This window comes from Gouania willdenowi, chromosome 11, assembly GCF_900634775.1.
Source record: "Gouania willdenowi chromosome 11, fGouWil2.1, whole genome shotgun sequence".
Taxonomy (NCBI): Eukaryota; Metazoa; Chordata; class Actinopteri; order Blenniiformes; family Gobiesocidae; genus Gouania; species Gouania willdenowi.
The window spans coordinates 16,730,403-16,745,989 of NC_041054.1; positions in this window are offsets into that span (position 1 = coordinate 16,730,403).

The window sequence follows — 15,587 nt, forward strand, 5'->3', positions numbered from 1 at the left end:
CTTTCAGACACTCGCGTTTACATGGGAGCTTTAATTCAGAATAAGAGTTAAATCCTCTTTAAACTGACCTTGTAAACACCTATCTCCTAATGCAAATGTAATTCTGAATTACACACACACACACACACACACACACACACACACACACACACACACACACACACACACACACACACACACACACACACACACACACACACACACACACACACACACACACACACACACACACACACACACACACACACACACACACACACACACAGAGCACAAAGTGAAGACGGTGTTTGTGCTCTGCCGACCGGGACAGGCCGCCTCCAACCCGGCCAACTGTGCCGCCACCACCCGATGATCAAGTTGACCAAAGCCAGCAAAGGCTATATAGCCACAGTGATGATGTCATCAGTCCCAGCTCTCCAGTGGTTACTCTGCTGGTTCCACTCCCGGAAGACAATTTTATGAAATGTATCTTATTTATGAACGGTATCATTGCAGTCCAAATGCTGGACACCTTTGATCTAAGCAGCAGCCATGTTGAAAGTCTGAGGTCAATCTGAGCCTGATCCGCAGAGATATTTGAGGAATACACACACAGACACACAGACAGACAGAGATTGCTTGCTTTATAGATAGATTACTTGCTTTATAGATATATCTAAAAACATAACATACAGAAGAGAAACAATAACAAAACAAAACGGCTATTCATTTAACAAACCTGATGCAAAACACTACTTAAAGTCATTCTAACACCAGATATTACAACTGGACGACCTATCACAAATACAGCCCAATTATCTCGTGAGTATACACAATAATTCAAAGGAAAGAACAGGTAACCATACATTTCATACCCTACCAACATTCCAAAACCACTTGTTTACACAAACAAATTAATTACTTAAATATAAATTACTGTTTCAACAAAAAAGTTAACCTCTCCTTGTTACATTCTTAGTTAATATGCATTACATTGGCAATGAATTACAGCCCACTATAGCTCTATACAGGACTGTTACAGTGTATTATACCAGTTCTCACTATCAGTAATACAAACCTTTTTTCAATTGTACTTCTTGCTTGGTAATGATGTTGAAGATAGTCTTTCATATAATAACTTGGAGATTGTGTCTGTTACGTTGGTTTGATATGCACATTGTAGGACACACCAAGCTGCTTTGTTCTGGGCATAAATGTTTCATTAAAGACTACTCACAGTTACAACTACAATGTAACATCCTGTGTGTTTGTTCAGGGTGAAGATACCTGGATGACATAACATCATTCTAGACTGTGAGATTAATTTGTCCTCATAAGTCTACAAGTGATGAAATAAAAAAAAAAAAAAAAAACATACTTCAACTTGAGAATGACGTGAAAAGAGAAACACATCCACCCCCATCAACAGGTAGATGATATGGTATCAAGCACCCTCTTTTCTATACTCTTCACACATAATGACATATAATTGTTTCCCCTTTCTAATTGAATCACTTTAGAACCAGAAGATTGTGTTATGAATGTTAATGTTGGCTAAAAAGTGTAAAAAAAAAGTATTCTTTAATAGAGCCTTATTATTTATATATTCTTTAAGAGCCCTTATCTGTAACTGGAAGGGTCTACCCACTGTTACCACTAGTACACTAATTCATGTTTTGATAATGTGTATTGAAAGATTTTTTGTGCCTTAACAATACTGAAGAATATCTTGAGATAATATTTTATATCTGTGGCTCATATGACAATATTAATAATTAAAAGAAAAAGGAAAAAAAAAATACAAAAAAATCTGGTGACAAAAGTTGATTAATTAAATCTTTATTAATAGTTTATATTCATTTTAAGCTTTATTGTACTGTAAAAGTGTCTAATTCTTGCCTGCTTACAGGAGTTTTTGTCCCACCACCATTAAGTTTCTACATTCTGTTTGTGATGAAGTGCAACAGTTTTTTTTTTTAGTAACCTTAAATCAAAATTCAAACTATTTGATGACAACTTATTTTATATCAGCAAATACATTAAATCAGCCTTATCATGGTGGCAAATTTAGCTTTTGTTTCATGTCTTCATTGAACACTGAAATGAGTGAGTGTGTGCACAACAGAGACTTCTACGCCACACTAACAAATTATAAAATGGGCTTATTTTTCCAGATGTTGCTTTTAGGTTTAGTGTTAATTAGTCATAGTGCTGTGTGAAAAAAGTAAATGATGTATAATAACCCAAAGGTAAACAACGTTTTCATGAAAACGTCATAAAATGTTGGGTTGAAACTTGATGTTTACACCGTCCGAAAGCTGGAAATGTGCGCACATTAAAAATCCACTTTACCCCCTGCTCTCTCTTGATGTATTTTCTTCTAAAGCTGGCTTGTTTAGCTTCACTTGTGTGCGATTTTCGTTACTTCTGTCTTCAAAGACATGCATTTCCTGGTGGATAAGTACTTCAACAAGAGGCTGTGTGTTATCTGAGGGTTGTTTTCAGCGACCAGTAGAAAAATGAATTCCTTTCTGGAAAATTCCACTATTGCCATCATTGTTTCTGGCCTGATGAGAACAAGCTTTTTTTATTGTTTGTTTACACCTTAGTCAAACCTCTGACAAACACACACATGCACGCACACATACACATTCTTGTCCCTTTACTGAACTCTACTTTAAACATAACTGAGCGACACAAACTTCATTCCCTGTCAAAGCCACAGGGAGCCCGCTGACCTCAAGCCCCGTTCACTGTAACTGACCTCGTTTGAACTGGTTCGAAAAAAAAAAGAAAAAAAAAGCAACTATAAGTCACTTGTTTCCTAAGCAGAACACAGTAAGAAAGCAGGACTGTCAGTCAGTTTTGCTTATGCGTGAGATGATAAAAACGTAGTATATGCTGCAAAACTGCCACAAAGTTTTTGTTGAGAGCGTTTTTCTGGGTAGTAAGAGTGTCGTCATCTGACTTTTCACCAGCATAGACATGGTGGAACTTCTTCAATACTTACAACCAAAACACCTCATGAATGTGGGGAAAGCTGACAAAAAGAAGAAGAAGAAGCGAGCTGACTGAGAAACACAAAATGCTGCGTTCAAGGCTACTCGGAACTCGGCATTTCCGAGTTAAAAATCCAAGTCTCCGAGTTTAACTGAGTTTAGCAGCAGCACGTCAAAATATCTCAAACTTGGATAACTGTAACAATATTGGATTCCCCACCCCTACTTTACCAACTGGTGTTCCAAGTCACATTTCTAAAAAGGAGATTGGAAAATCTAGAGTTGCTTGAATTGTAGTATTAGGCAATCCCTCCAGGATTTATCGGCCAATTTCTGGGATTTTTGCAGCCTAAAATGCCTGATTTTGCAGCAGCTTTTAAAAAAAACTGGGGCAAAAGATGCAGCATTTTGAGGCTTTATTATTTTCTATAACTGCTCCATTTTCCAAAAAACCTGATTGCCTTTGAATTCTTTCATAACACTACAGAAAAGATTTCAGATTCACAATAATTTAACAAGATATAAATTATTTCCATCACATTTTAAAGATTTTCAGTCCAGAAAATATTACATAGAGAATCCGTTTGTTTAAGTTTTTGAAACAAAAACAAACCCGTCGTTCATGTCAAAGCCCATCGTTCATGTCAAAAAGCAGACTACTGACGGTTCATATTTGGCTTCTGTGGCGGTGTTTGTAGGTTTCAGTTCAGCCATGTCCCAGGAAGGAGAAGATACGATGGCTTCAGGGGAACAGCAGGAAGTGCAGGACAAGGTGTTGAGCCCAGAGAAAACCTAAGAGGCCAGGTATCCAAACTTAGGAGCCAAACCTGGAGGATCAGACTTCCTCAGGAAAAGGCTGCAGAAGGGGCCAAAGATGGATTCTTCTGGTGTTCACAAACACCAAAATCCATCTTGTGCTGTTCCCACCTTTGCCCTTTGAAACCAAACCGAACCAAGGGCAGGATATCCGGGTATGACAAAGGCAGACGTGCCAAAGCAAAACTGCGCAGTTGCGGGGAGAGGAACTAACGGGGCTACCGCTATTAGCAAAGCTCCAAATCAAAATAGAAAGATGTCAATACAGGAGGATGGTTAACGTGCCCTTAACTCGCATACTCGTGTTGCAAAAACGGCAAAAGTCACTCAACGGCATAATGACCGCAGCATTACTATCCCAAAAGAAAGTTTTGGCTGTTCACCAAATAGGAGTGAAAACCATAATGAAGGAATCTGTTATAAGGATCAGCCTATCAGCAGTGGCTCATCAGTTAGGTAAAATACAAATAAACAGACTCGACAGAGAACTTATAGCCTATCCACAACCTTGTTTGGAGTTTGTCAGGCTGTATTTGCTGAAATTCCAGGAGGACGTATGGTCCCAATTATTCCAGGAGACAAAAAAAAAAAAAGTATTTCAAAAGGGTGGAACTAGATTTTTATAGAAGAAATTACCGTGAGCAAGACTTAACCAGGTGATCCATAAAATAATAATAATAATAATAATAATAATAATAATAATAATAATAATAATAATAAGTCTGAACTTACGTTACCACTGCTAGGGACAGTCCAAGACAGAAAGGTGTCATCATGAAGCACAATATCCTCTTCTGACAGGCAGGTGTTTAAGAGCAGAAAAGAGAAAAATACTCAGAAGATTAATATTCAAGAACAGCTTGCATTTTGGTTAAAATTGTCTCCCAGTGCGGCAAAATGTTGGTTTGTCAAAAAATACCCTTTGCAGAGCTCATCAAGGTTCAAAGGTTTGAGATCATTAGAGTTCTTAGGGTCCCAGCAGTGGTAGCAGGAAGCTGGGATAAAATACAAGTTCTTTGTTTATCAAAGAACTCATCTAACGATAAAAAAAAAATACACAAAGATCGATATTCTCACGTGGGCGCACGGTGGCTTAGTGGTTAGCACGTCCGCCTCACAGCAAGAAGGGCCTGGGTGAACATTAGGGTTTACAGTGTACAGTTGAACTAAGGCACACTATTTCAGTTGCTTTGTTGGTATAACTTAGTTTTATAAATGCATTTTATTTTAATGTATTCAATGAATTTACACATTTACTTTTCTATTTTAAATAGTCAAAAGAGAAAATGTTTGTTTTGGTAATACATTGAATATCTCCAGTTAAAGCAGTTGCTGCAGTAAAGACATTCCACAGCATGATGGAACCACCACCGTGTTCCGTCAGTAGTTGGCAGCACTTTCATGCAATTTAATTTTTTTAATATAACATTGTTCAGAGCTCATACACAGAAGGGATTTGTTCCCTGTTATTTGTTGCTTTTGTAAGTGACACCAACAAAAAGGCTAGAGTAACTTTGCTGCAGTGCTCTGTCAGGGAACGCCAAGAGGAAAGTGTTGTTCTCTTTTAATTCAGCTGTGTATCCCGTATGAGCCGTTATTGGATGCAAATTTGACAACAAAAAAGCTCACTCTGTAAAGAATGTTGGCAAGTGACTCAGAGGAACATGAAAACAAAGTGTAAAGTGCTGAGCTGGGTTTTCCACGGCTAATTGGTACGCACACAATGACTTTGTTGAATGACTGACAATTTTGTTATTGATTCCTTAATAAGTGCAAGCGTGTCTTGTCAAATTGGCTCTGTAGTTTTCCGTCCTTTGAGGGAAGCATATTGATTTTTCAGAGACCAGATTAGGATTCCGGTACTAGTGGATACAGTATTAATAGAGAAGGGAAAGCTATTTATAAATTACCAAGCTACGCATATAACAATGAATGAACTCATGCTGACTACGAAGTATTCAGCTAAATAAATAGATAAGGTTGCCTGTATATCCAAAATGGGTCAGTAGCAACAACAAAGTGATTTACAACTTTTAGTGCAGTCTGAGACAGTTATAATTTCTCTCTCTAGCCTTTTATATGCTCAATTATGAAATATAGCCTCTCTCCAACTGGCTTGGTTGGCATTATTTACATTAGCCCAAGTTTATTCTTCCCCATTCCTCCTTTTGCTCCTCCCCTCCTTCCACTTCTCTCCATCCCTATTTCATTTGCTCTCCCCTTGGTGATTTACCTTCCAGACCTCTATTTATCCACTGCTAACAAATTGGGTTATCATGCTCCACCACTCCTCCAGTCTTTCTCGGCCTTCTCTACCCTTTTACCATCCTTTTCATTCACCCTCATCTTTTCCTTCTCCTTCTGCAGCTAACTTATGTGTGGCCAGGTCCAGGTGAGGAATGGTGTCAGCCATGGTGTGTGCAACTGTGTGTGTCGTACGCAATAGGTGTCAAGAAACGTTGCTCCTGCATACACTGTTGTTCCACTTCGCTGCTTACTTGTCTATATGACAGGTGTGTAGTTCACAACGTGGTAGTTTGGGATATTTTAGCATAGTATTACACACTGAATATTTTAATAATATATTGACATACATCAAATTGAAAAGGTATGTATATTTATAAAAGAAAATGTCCCGTATTGGAATTTATTATTAGATTATATTTATAGCAACAGATAGGGTAAGATGATAACATATAATATGATAGTGACATAAATGCTGGCAGTAAAAGTTAATTACATGTATTTGGCAGCTAATTAATATGAGATATTATCTAGAAAGCAGTACGTGATTTTCTAATTAGATGTCAACTTAATATAGATACACGCATACATGGTTTTGTATACTGTATATATTAAAAGTCAATAAATCCTAATGCTTTCTTGTCATACAACTGTTGTGTGTCGGTGTGCGTGCCGTGCCTATTTAGATGACCAGTTGTATATCCATGCAAGGTTTTGTATCGGCTTGACATTTAAACTGGGGTGATAGAGTCGGTATGAAAGGCCAGAAGCTGCTCTGTACAGCATTGTTCTGCTGAATATTTTTGAACTTTATCCGATAAAAGCTCCCTCAAGGAGGCCTAATGTCAAGAGACCTTAATGTCTACTACATGTTGTGTAGATACAAGCATATTACCACGGTCACATGAATGATTGACAATTGCTAAGAATAAATAATGAATACATGCCTTAGTGAGTTAATTAACTTTTTTTTTTTTACCTGTATAAAAAGTAAAAAAGTGTATTGCTCCCATGTCTTAACTTATATTATTCTTATATTAAAGGGGCAGTAATATAAAAAATTCACTTTATAATGCTTGCTCCAGTGATATATTGTACATTCCTTTAGCTTCATTCAGAGGGCCAAAGTTAAAAAAGTTATGTTTCCTCCCTGCCTTGTTATTCCACATTTTGTAAAACGTCAGCTCCAAACAGGCGAGTTGAATTTTTCTCGCCTCCTGACAATCTTGGCTCCTCCTACTCTATATAAGAATTTGAGCTCCTGCCTTTTAAACTACCTCACAGGTAAAACAAACACTGTTGTTTAATATAAAATATACAGTACATTATACTTTGTCAAATATATAAAGCGACATACAAAAAATGTGTTCTCTGCATAAACCCTTCCCTGAGAAGCAGTGGGCAGCCACGGTATAGAGCTCAGGGAGTTACAATCAGTTCCATTTTTAATATCCGTTATACCACCTTGTTTGCCTTTGAGATGATCTGACGTATTTGTGACCCAATACGATGCAGCAGATGGACAAAACAGTGGACTATCACCTTGAATGGATAATTCCTGTAATGAGTAGTGAAGATGACAAGAAAGCAACTTAGCAGCTCCGGTGAGTGTTGAAGCAGCTGAAACAGCTGATTGACTCCACTGCGGCTGTCGGACACACCCTGAAACAGAGTTTTTCTGACTCACAATCACAATAGCCACTTAAATAACCATGAGTTTTACTGTAACGTGCAGGTTTTTTGGCTGAAAATAATAACAAGAGTGTGTGGATAGCAAAAGAAAACTGCTAGTGATCAGCTGTTGTGTGGAGTCAGCGTCTACAAACATCCCCACTCATGCATATGCATGAAGGCCCCAAAACAGCCCCTTTTTAGAAACGTCATTAAACTGATTTTTCAGAGGGCTAAAACTCTGGAAAACAGGAGAGTTTGGGAAAATAAACCTCAAAACTATGTTTTTGGGGTTTTTAGAACAAATGGAGATGCATGAAAAATAGCATGATATAGGACCTTTAAAAGCAATTGGTACGATTTGTTAATATGAAAAATAAAGCAAACATGAACTACACTGCATTGCAAAGTATTAAACATTATTATTGTCAGATTCTGCACACTTGAATGTGTAGAATTGTTATTGGGGAAAACTAGACTTGGTAAATGTAAAACACAGTCTCTCACACACAGCATCGTAAAAGGGAAGAGCAACAGACTCAGACAGATGAACAAGGAAGTCAGATCGAGAAACAAAAGCAGAGAACCTCGATTGAGCTGGAGATTTACATGTATCGGGGTTAATGATTACGACATGTATCAGAGTTATTGATTATGAAATGTATCAGGGTTATTCATTATGTTAATATTTCTAGTCATCTGTGTGAGGTGATAGAATGAAATTGAGTATTAAAAGATGAAATGATAAAACATTAGACCCCTCTCGCCTCCCACTGATTGGACTCTGGTATCTGGGAGATGGCCGTAAACTCAGAATGCACAAGTGCAAGTTCCTGTTTAAATTGTAAAATATATATAATTTTTTTAATTCATTTCTATATTAAAATAATGTTGGGGGTGATTCATTTATTATTGTATGTGTGGTATATTTTAGGGTACTATTTTGATTGGGTTCTTGTTTTTTAAAAAGTAAAGAAATGGTCAAAGACAAAGGTTCTTCAGTGACGATACCTAAACTACCACCTTAAATCCTCCCTTGGGTGCATAATTGCTTTTGGCCGGCACTGACAACATACTGTACATCTTTGGAACTGTGTGAGAATAATTTACACAAAATAGTCTTATGTATTACAAGCCTTTCCTCTGTGAAGCAGAAATGCAAACTACGACAGCATTCCACCCCTTATGATTAATGCTTCTTGCATTTTAGAATATATTGACAAGGGGTCGGTATACATTTGGAGCGAGTAATTTGTGGTTTTCAAAGTAAAAGAAAAAAGAAAATGAATAAACAAATGAAGTAAGAATACTAAAAATAGTAAGAAATCTGAATTGGTGAGACAGCTCCTGCCATAATGTAGAAGTTAGGCAGGTAAAATACAAATATGGTGTTTTATTATGATTTAAATTCAGGCCAAATTGTAAACATTACAAAAGGCCCCATGACAATCAGCTGTTTTCTATAGTTTTTATATTTACAAGTTTTTTGATAGATAGGCTTGTTGATAATATTCTAGGCCCATATAATACAGGGCTATAGCAAAAATAGTGAAGCCAGCTAAATGACCTGTCAAGATACAATATTTGAATAGTTTAGAGCATTTAACAGTACAAAAAGGATTAAGAATCAGAAATCATAATAGTAAAACTGATGAATAAGAACAACCTTGTAACATAACATTACGCTGTTTTGATATGTGTATTTAATGATCAAAAACAAACCACAAAACCATTGAAAAAGATGACAATGAATCATGGTTCCTGGTATTTTACTGCTCTTTTTATGGAGGAGATTTTTTTTATTTATTTACTTTAGATAAGGCATGTTAATCAGCTCAAGTTGTGTGGTTGTTTACACAATTTTGACACAATCAAGACAATTTCACTTTTCAGGATTCCACAACCTGAGGTTGCCATTGAAGCTAAAGACTCCCAGTGCTCCAATTTTACTGGTTTATCTTAAGGCCAAAAGAAAAAAGACAAATAACATTTTACCTAAAGGCACTGCTAAAAAACTGACAGCCTTACCCCCAGTTTCCACTGGATGCGGCTCCGCTGCGTTACGTCTCCACCGCGTCACCGGAGCTGATAGGTTTCCACTTTAGTCTGTGTGTTCATTTCCACCGGGTCCGCTGCGGTGCGTCTGCTCCTTCCCAGATGCGGTAGTCCGGTGCCCTCCGCCAGATATACGCAGGGCTTCTATTTCCGACGGACACCGGAGCACGACGCATCAATCAGCACAAAGCAAATGAAGCTAAACAGGAAATTAAGCACGTACTCCGCAATAAAATATCGGGTTACTTTTCAAAATATTTATCAATGGCGTTAGTATGAGCTGGGACTAAGTATGTGAAATTTGTTTAAGACACCATTTGTCATCAGGTTGCCCTAGTTTCCCAACACCTGACATGCTCATATCTGAGGTAGGCAGGAGGTATTAGTGGTCTTGCCTAGTGATCTTTACTCAATGGTTTTAGCTCAGAAAGAATTACACATTTTAAAGATTCCCCTTGGGTATAAAAGTTTGTAAGCATCTGTTGCCGCACATCACGTTTTAATCCAGGCCAGAAGAAACACAGCAAGATACGGTCATACGTCTTATTGACACCTCCCTCACCCTGAGTGCCAACAGCAATCAGGTGTGCTGCAGCCACTCAGGAAGAGGGAGGAGGGAGACCAGAGAGAGAGAGAGAGAAAACACAGCAGCCTGCCACACATAACGACTGTTCATACACACTTTTGTTTCAACCTGGCTTCCTGCCTCTCTGCCACTCTCACTTGGCCTGTAACACTGCACTTATTAGTTTTGGTGTGAAAACAAATAAAATAAAATGCTTAGAGATTAGTATTAAGTATAAGAAAACACAAATCTTTGCTTGATTTATAAAAGTAAAAATATATTTAATTGAGTCAGTGGCACTAACATTAACCTTAAAATTACTTGAGGGAATCAGCTTGGAGGTTATGAACTTAAATGAAGATTCTAATAAAATATTAGAATGTAATAACATGTTACAATTTGTTTTTTTGTGCATACACACCTAAATTGAACACTGCTCAGTTTCCTTGTAATGTTACTTTATCCTGTAAAGGCTGGATGTGTGTCCCAGCTTACTGCAGGATTTAAGTTACCTACTGACAATTTAGAGACTCAAACAAACAGAAATCCATGGACCATTGGAGAAAGCAGGAGTACCCAAACGAAATCAAACCAAGCACAGAGAGAACATACAACAACAAAGAACAAACGTATTCTCTGCATAAAAAAAGCGTCCCAGGCGTGCGCAGTGGGAGAGAAAACCAAAGCCTTCTTGCTCAGAGGCAGAACCGCTAAACAATATACTCTACTGTGCTGCTCCAATGGTTACCTAACAACTTCCAAGATAACATATTTCTTTGTCATTGAAAACTACTTAGTAATTTTCTGTATAACCTCTGAAGGTACACAGGAGTTTTAGTTTAGTTTGACAGAACAATACCTTTCTTTGTGACAAAGGTTTTTAATCTTTATGAATGTATTGTATTTCTTTGACGTTTACCAGACCAGTCCGTACTTTACATGGATAAATTAGATACATTGTTCATGATTTTATACAGCACTGTGTGGCTTAGTCAAACTAGACAAAGCTTTGACCAGTGCGAAAAGGTGAAATAAAAACCCAACGCTGGATGCGTCAGTGAAAAATGTTACTTACTCGACACATGGCATCAATAAAAACTTCATAATAAAATTCAATAAAATAGATTAAATCATTTCTGATAATAATAATTTGTTGCTTCAACACACTAATTCTCATCTTTTAGCATTGACCAACTTTGTTTTTGAAACAATGGACAACATCCGAGTGTCTACTTACGAATGCTAATGTAAACTAATTTAAAAATTTACATTAAAATGTGTGTATAGTGAAATACTCCTGGACACAATACTGGATGAGACAGAAATTACTATTTATTTTTCTTATTGTTATTCCAAGTGCATCTATTTAATTATCATATATTATGTTTCTGTGGTAAAGCACACATTGACAATTATCAATATTAACAATAATCATGTGTGCTGTGAATTTTTCTTAGGATAATGCACATTGTGTGTTTGTGCCAGTGTACGTCAGTGTTTTTCTCCAGCCGATGTCTATTGTGGGCAGCAGGTCTCAGGTGAGGTAATAACGACAGAAGGAGAAAGAGGGAGAGGAAGTTGGAGAAGTGCACATGCACCTCTCACTCCGCTCATCCATTAGAGGGTGAAGTCAAAATGGTTTTCCACCTGCTGTGCTAATGGGGGTCCACATATTCATCAGATGGACCGTTTCTGAAAAACACACGTGTAGCCTAAGCTGGGTGTGGGTGAATTACATTTTTCAGTTACAATTATGTTTGCTTTCAATTACCCATGTTCAATTACGATTACAGTGACTGGCATTTTTTCCAATTGAAATTAAATTACAATTTTTTTTTTTTTTTATCTTCAGAAAGTCAATTCCAATATTTTTTTATCTTCAGAAAGTCAAAACAATTATGTTCTCGATTACTAAAGTTCAATTACTGAGCCTGAAATATATAACTTAATCAAAGTTAACCTTCCTCTTGTGTTAGCTTTCTGTTAGCATCTCTTATGATAATGGGTCATAAATCAGCTTTAAAATTAACTAAAAACAAATATCTATCATCTAATTTCTTTCCTATCTCTTGGTTACCTTATTAGGCTTTCTAATCAATGAAAATACAGGTATTCATATTTTTTGGTGTGGGCGTCTGAGCCTTTTTTGTGTCAGTACACCCTTCAATTTCATTTTTTTTACATGGTAAAATATGGAAAAGCTTGATATGAAACATAATTAATAATTGTTAACTACATTTGAACTGTACATAGAACTGTAACATGGTCCCCTAGTTTTGCTTTCAATTATAATTGATCATTTTCATCAAATTTTCATGGCAATTACAATTACAAAGTAAATTATCTAAAATCAATTACAATTTAATTATTATTACAACCGCAACAGATTTTTTTTTAAATTACGCCAAATTGTAATTCATCATTATTATAAATGACCCCAACCCTGTTATATACTGTACCTGCAGGGAGATTTATTCAGGCACAGAGCGGTCTCCTAACAAGAGACACAAGCTGGTCAGGGATCACAGGAGAGGAAGGATGTTGGACACCATCCTAAACACGTCTCTTCTATTTTTTTTGTTATTTCTTTGCACTTTTTCAGACCAAACCTAGTGTGTTTTATTTTGGAGGCAGATGAACATAATGCGTCTCTTTTTAATCTTTTTGCATTGAGCTTGTTTTGTGCGCAGCATTTTTTTTTAGCGAGATCTTAGTTCTTCGCCCTGGCTTCTCATCAAATGATGGTTCAGTACCTGCAGAGGTGGTTTGAAAGGAGATATATGGGGCAAGGAGGCAGGAGAACACTTCAAAACACTGTCAAAGGAGATGTGAGCTGAGAGTAAAGACGACAGGCAAACAAACTCACGGAATGTTGATGGGACTTAAATGTATGCAAGACGTTGTGGAAGAGAGAAGAGGAGCGGTTGGAAGAAAAGGGGGAGGAGAGCAGGAGAGAAAGACTCAGAGGAGGAATACAACAGGGCGAGCACTGCTCATACGATACAATATAATACAATAACGTTACAAAATAGTAATAATGAGGATTTAACACAATTTATTTACATAATGTTTAAGTGAAGTCATGCATATTAACATTATTACAAGCGTATTATAATTATAGACTCAATGTGGACTTTGTGTCCTTTGTGGGGTTATACTCCATGTGCATCTAGCTGTGTATTTGCATACAGAATTCCTCATCAAATATTAAATCCAGTCAACCAACACAAGGACTCGTAATTGCTCACTGTCTATTTGACAACTGTGGGCTGAGTATGTGTGTGCCTGCACAAATGCTGCTCACCTACACACTGTTGGCACCGCCATCAAAGCCTCCAGCCTCTATTCATTTGCAGCATAAGGATTTGTGCTGCCAGCCACATCATCACTCCAGAGCCCACATGGAAAAATATTACTCATTTCATATTTTTTTTTTTTTTTTTTTCATTCTGCAACACAAGGATATCGGCTCAATCTTTAGACAGAACAGAACACAACTGACTGCACTCCAGTGACGAAGCACAATTTGGGTTTAATAACAGTCAGCCATTGTCTGGCAACACATTCAGTGATGTCTGAAACTGCATTTGGGCGAGTGTTGTAGTAGTCGAGACCGGTCTTGAGACCAAATTTTAAAGGTCTCGGTTTTGTCTCGGACTCGGAAGCATTTTGACTCGGTCTTGTCTCGGACTCGGGATTTTCCCTCAAGACCGTTCGAGACCAGCACTAATTCCTGCTTTTTTTAAACTTTTTTATAATGTGATAATAACAAGGAGAAGAACGGGATAAAACAATCCTTTATTCATTCTTTAATCCACTCCGTATAATGACCGCAACCTTCCTTTATGTGACTGTGTGACGTGTGTAACACACTCACACACACAAGCAGGAGAAAGAGGCGGGAGCTAAACATGTCCGCTAACTTGTTGGCTGTGAAATTTGGCTTCACGAAGAATACATTTGTAAAAGCACAGCAAAGAGGAAACACTCTGTGGTCTGTAGGTGACCAGCCGTGTTATTTCTTGGCAGAAATACTTTCAAACACTTGCTGTACATTCAGTCTTGTTTTCAAATATGTAGAATAACTGTGAATTTATCAGTAGCACCTTTTTTGTCTGTCAAATGTATTTAAAAGAAACTAAAACTGAAGAGTGAATGTTATATAACTGTCGAACCTTGTCATAATTTTATTTATTTATATATATTTTTTAATTTAAAAAAAAATGTTTATGGTCTCGGCTCCCGGAAGTCTTGGTTTTTTCTTGGTCTCGGGCAAGTCTTGGTTTCGGATAGTGTGGTCTGGAACACAACACTAATTTGGGCTTTCAGTTTATAGAATGTATTCTTTTTGTTTTAACAATTGTGAAGGACCATGAGAAAAGCAACTCCATGTAAAATTCGTTATTAAGTCAGTAATGCTCAACATGTGGAACTTTATGTTTTCATTTTAAATATTATTCCCCCAGAAAACCTTAAAAGGGGAAACTTTTTAACCCGTGTTTAATGTATATTCTTTGGCCATTTTGCAACTTCATTGGACACTTTTTTCAGACATTAGCTACCTTTTGCCAATATATATATATCCCTTTTTCCTGTTTTTTGTCAAGTTCTTTTCGAAACTTTTGTCCAATTTTTGTGATTTCTTTGATTTTTTTTGGCCACTTTTCATCTAAATGAGCTATAAATACCACTGCTTTCCTATTTCCCTACATTTTGCCTCAATTTGTTCCACATTTGCCCTTTTACACTATTGTTTGCAACATTTTATTCAATTTAAGCTACCCTAAGCCGTTATATACCATCTTGTTCCTCTTTATTTTCCGTTTCCTTTTTATTTTGGCCCATTTTAGTCACTTTAAACTCTTTTCTTTATATGATTTTGCCATTTTAGGACAATGTTTGGTCACCTGCTTATTTGGTGTTATTTACAGATTCTGGAAATTAAATAATATTTGAAGTTATGGCTGTTTGAATGTTGTCACTCTCTAAAATACACAAGGGAGAAAACGGTTTTCAAAGATTGTGAAGTTTTCGTCATCTTAGAGCCACCAGCTGATGGGCAGAAACAAAGGCTTATTTGCATCACTTTCCATTAACCCAACCCCCAAGCAATGTTGTCAATAGCCGTTTTAACCGTTTTAATGCGATTCACAGCCACAATTAATATCCTTGCCTTCCGTAGAGTCTAAATGGAGCGCAAGCGTTCAGAACGCGTTTCATTTTTAGCAACTGATTCCACGCCCTCAAACAAGGAAGCC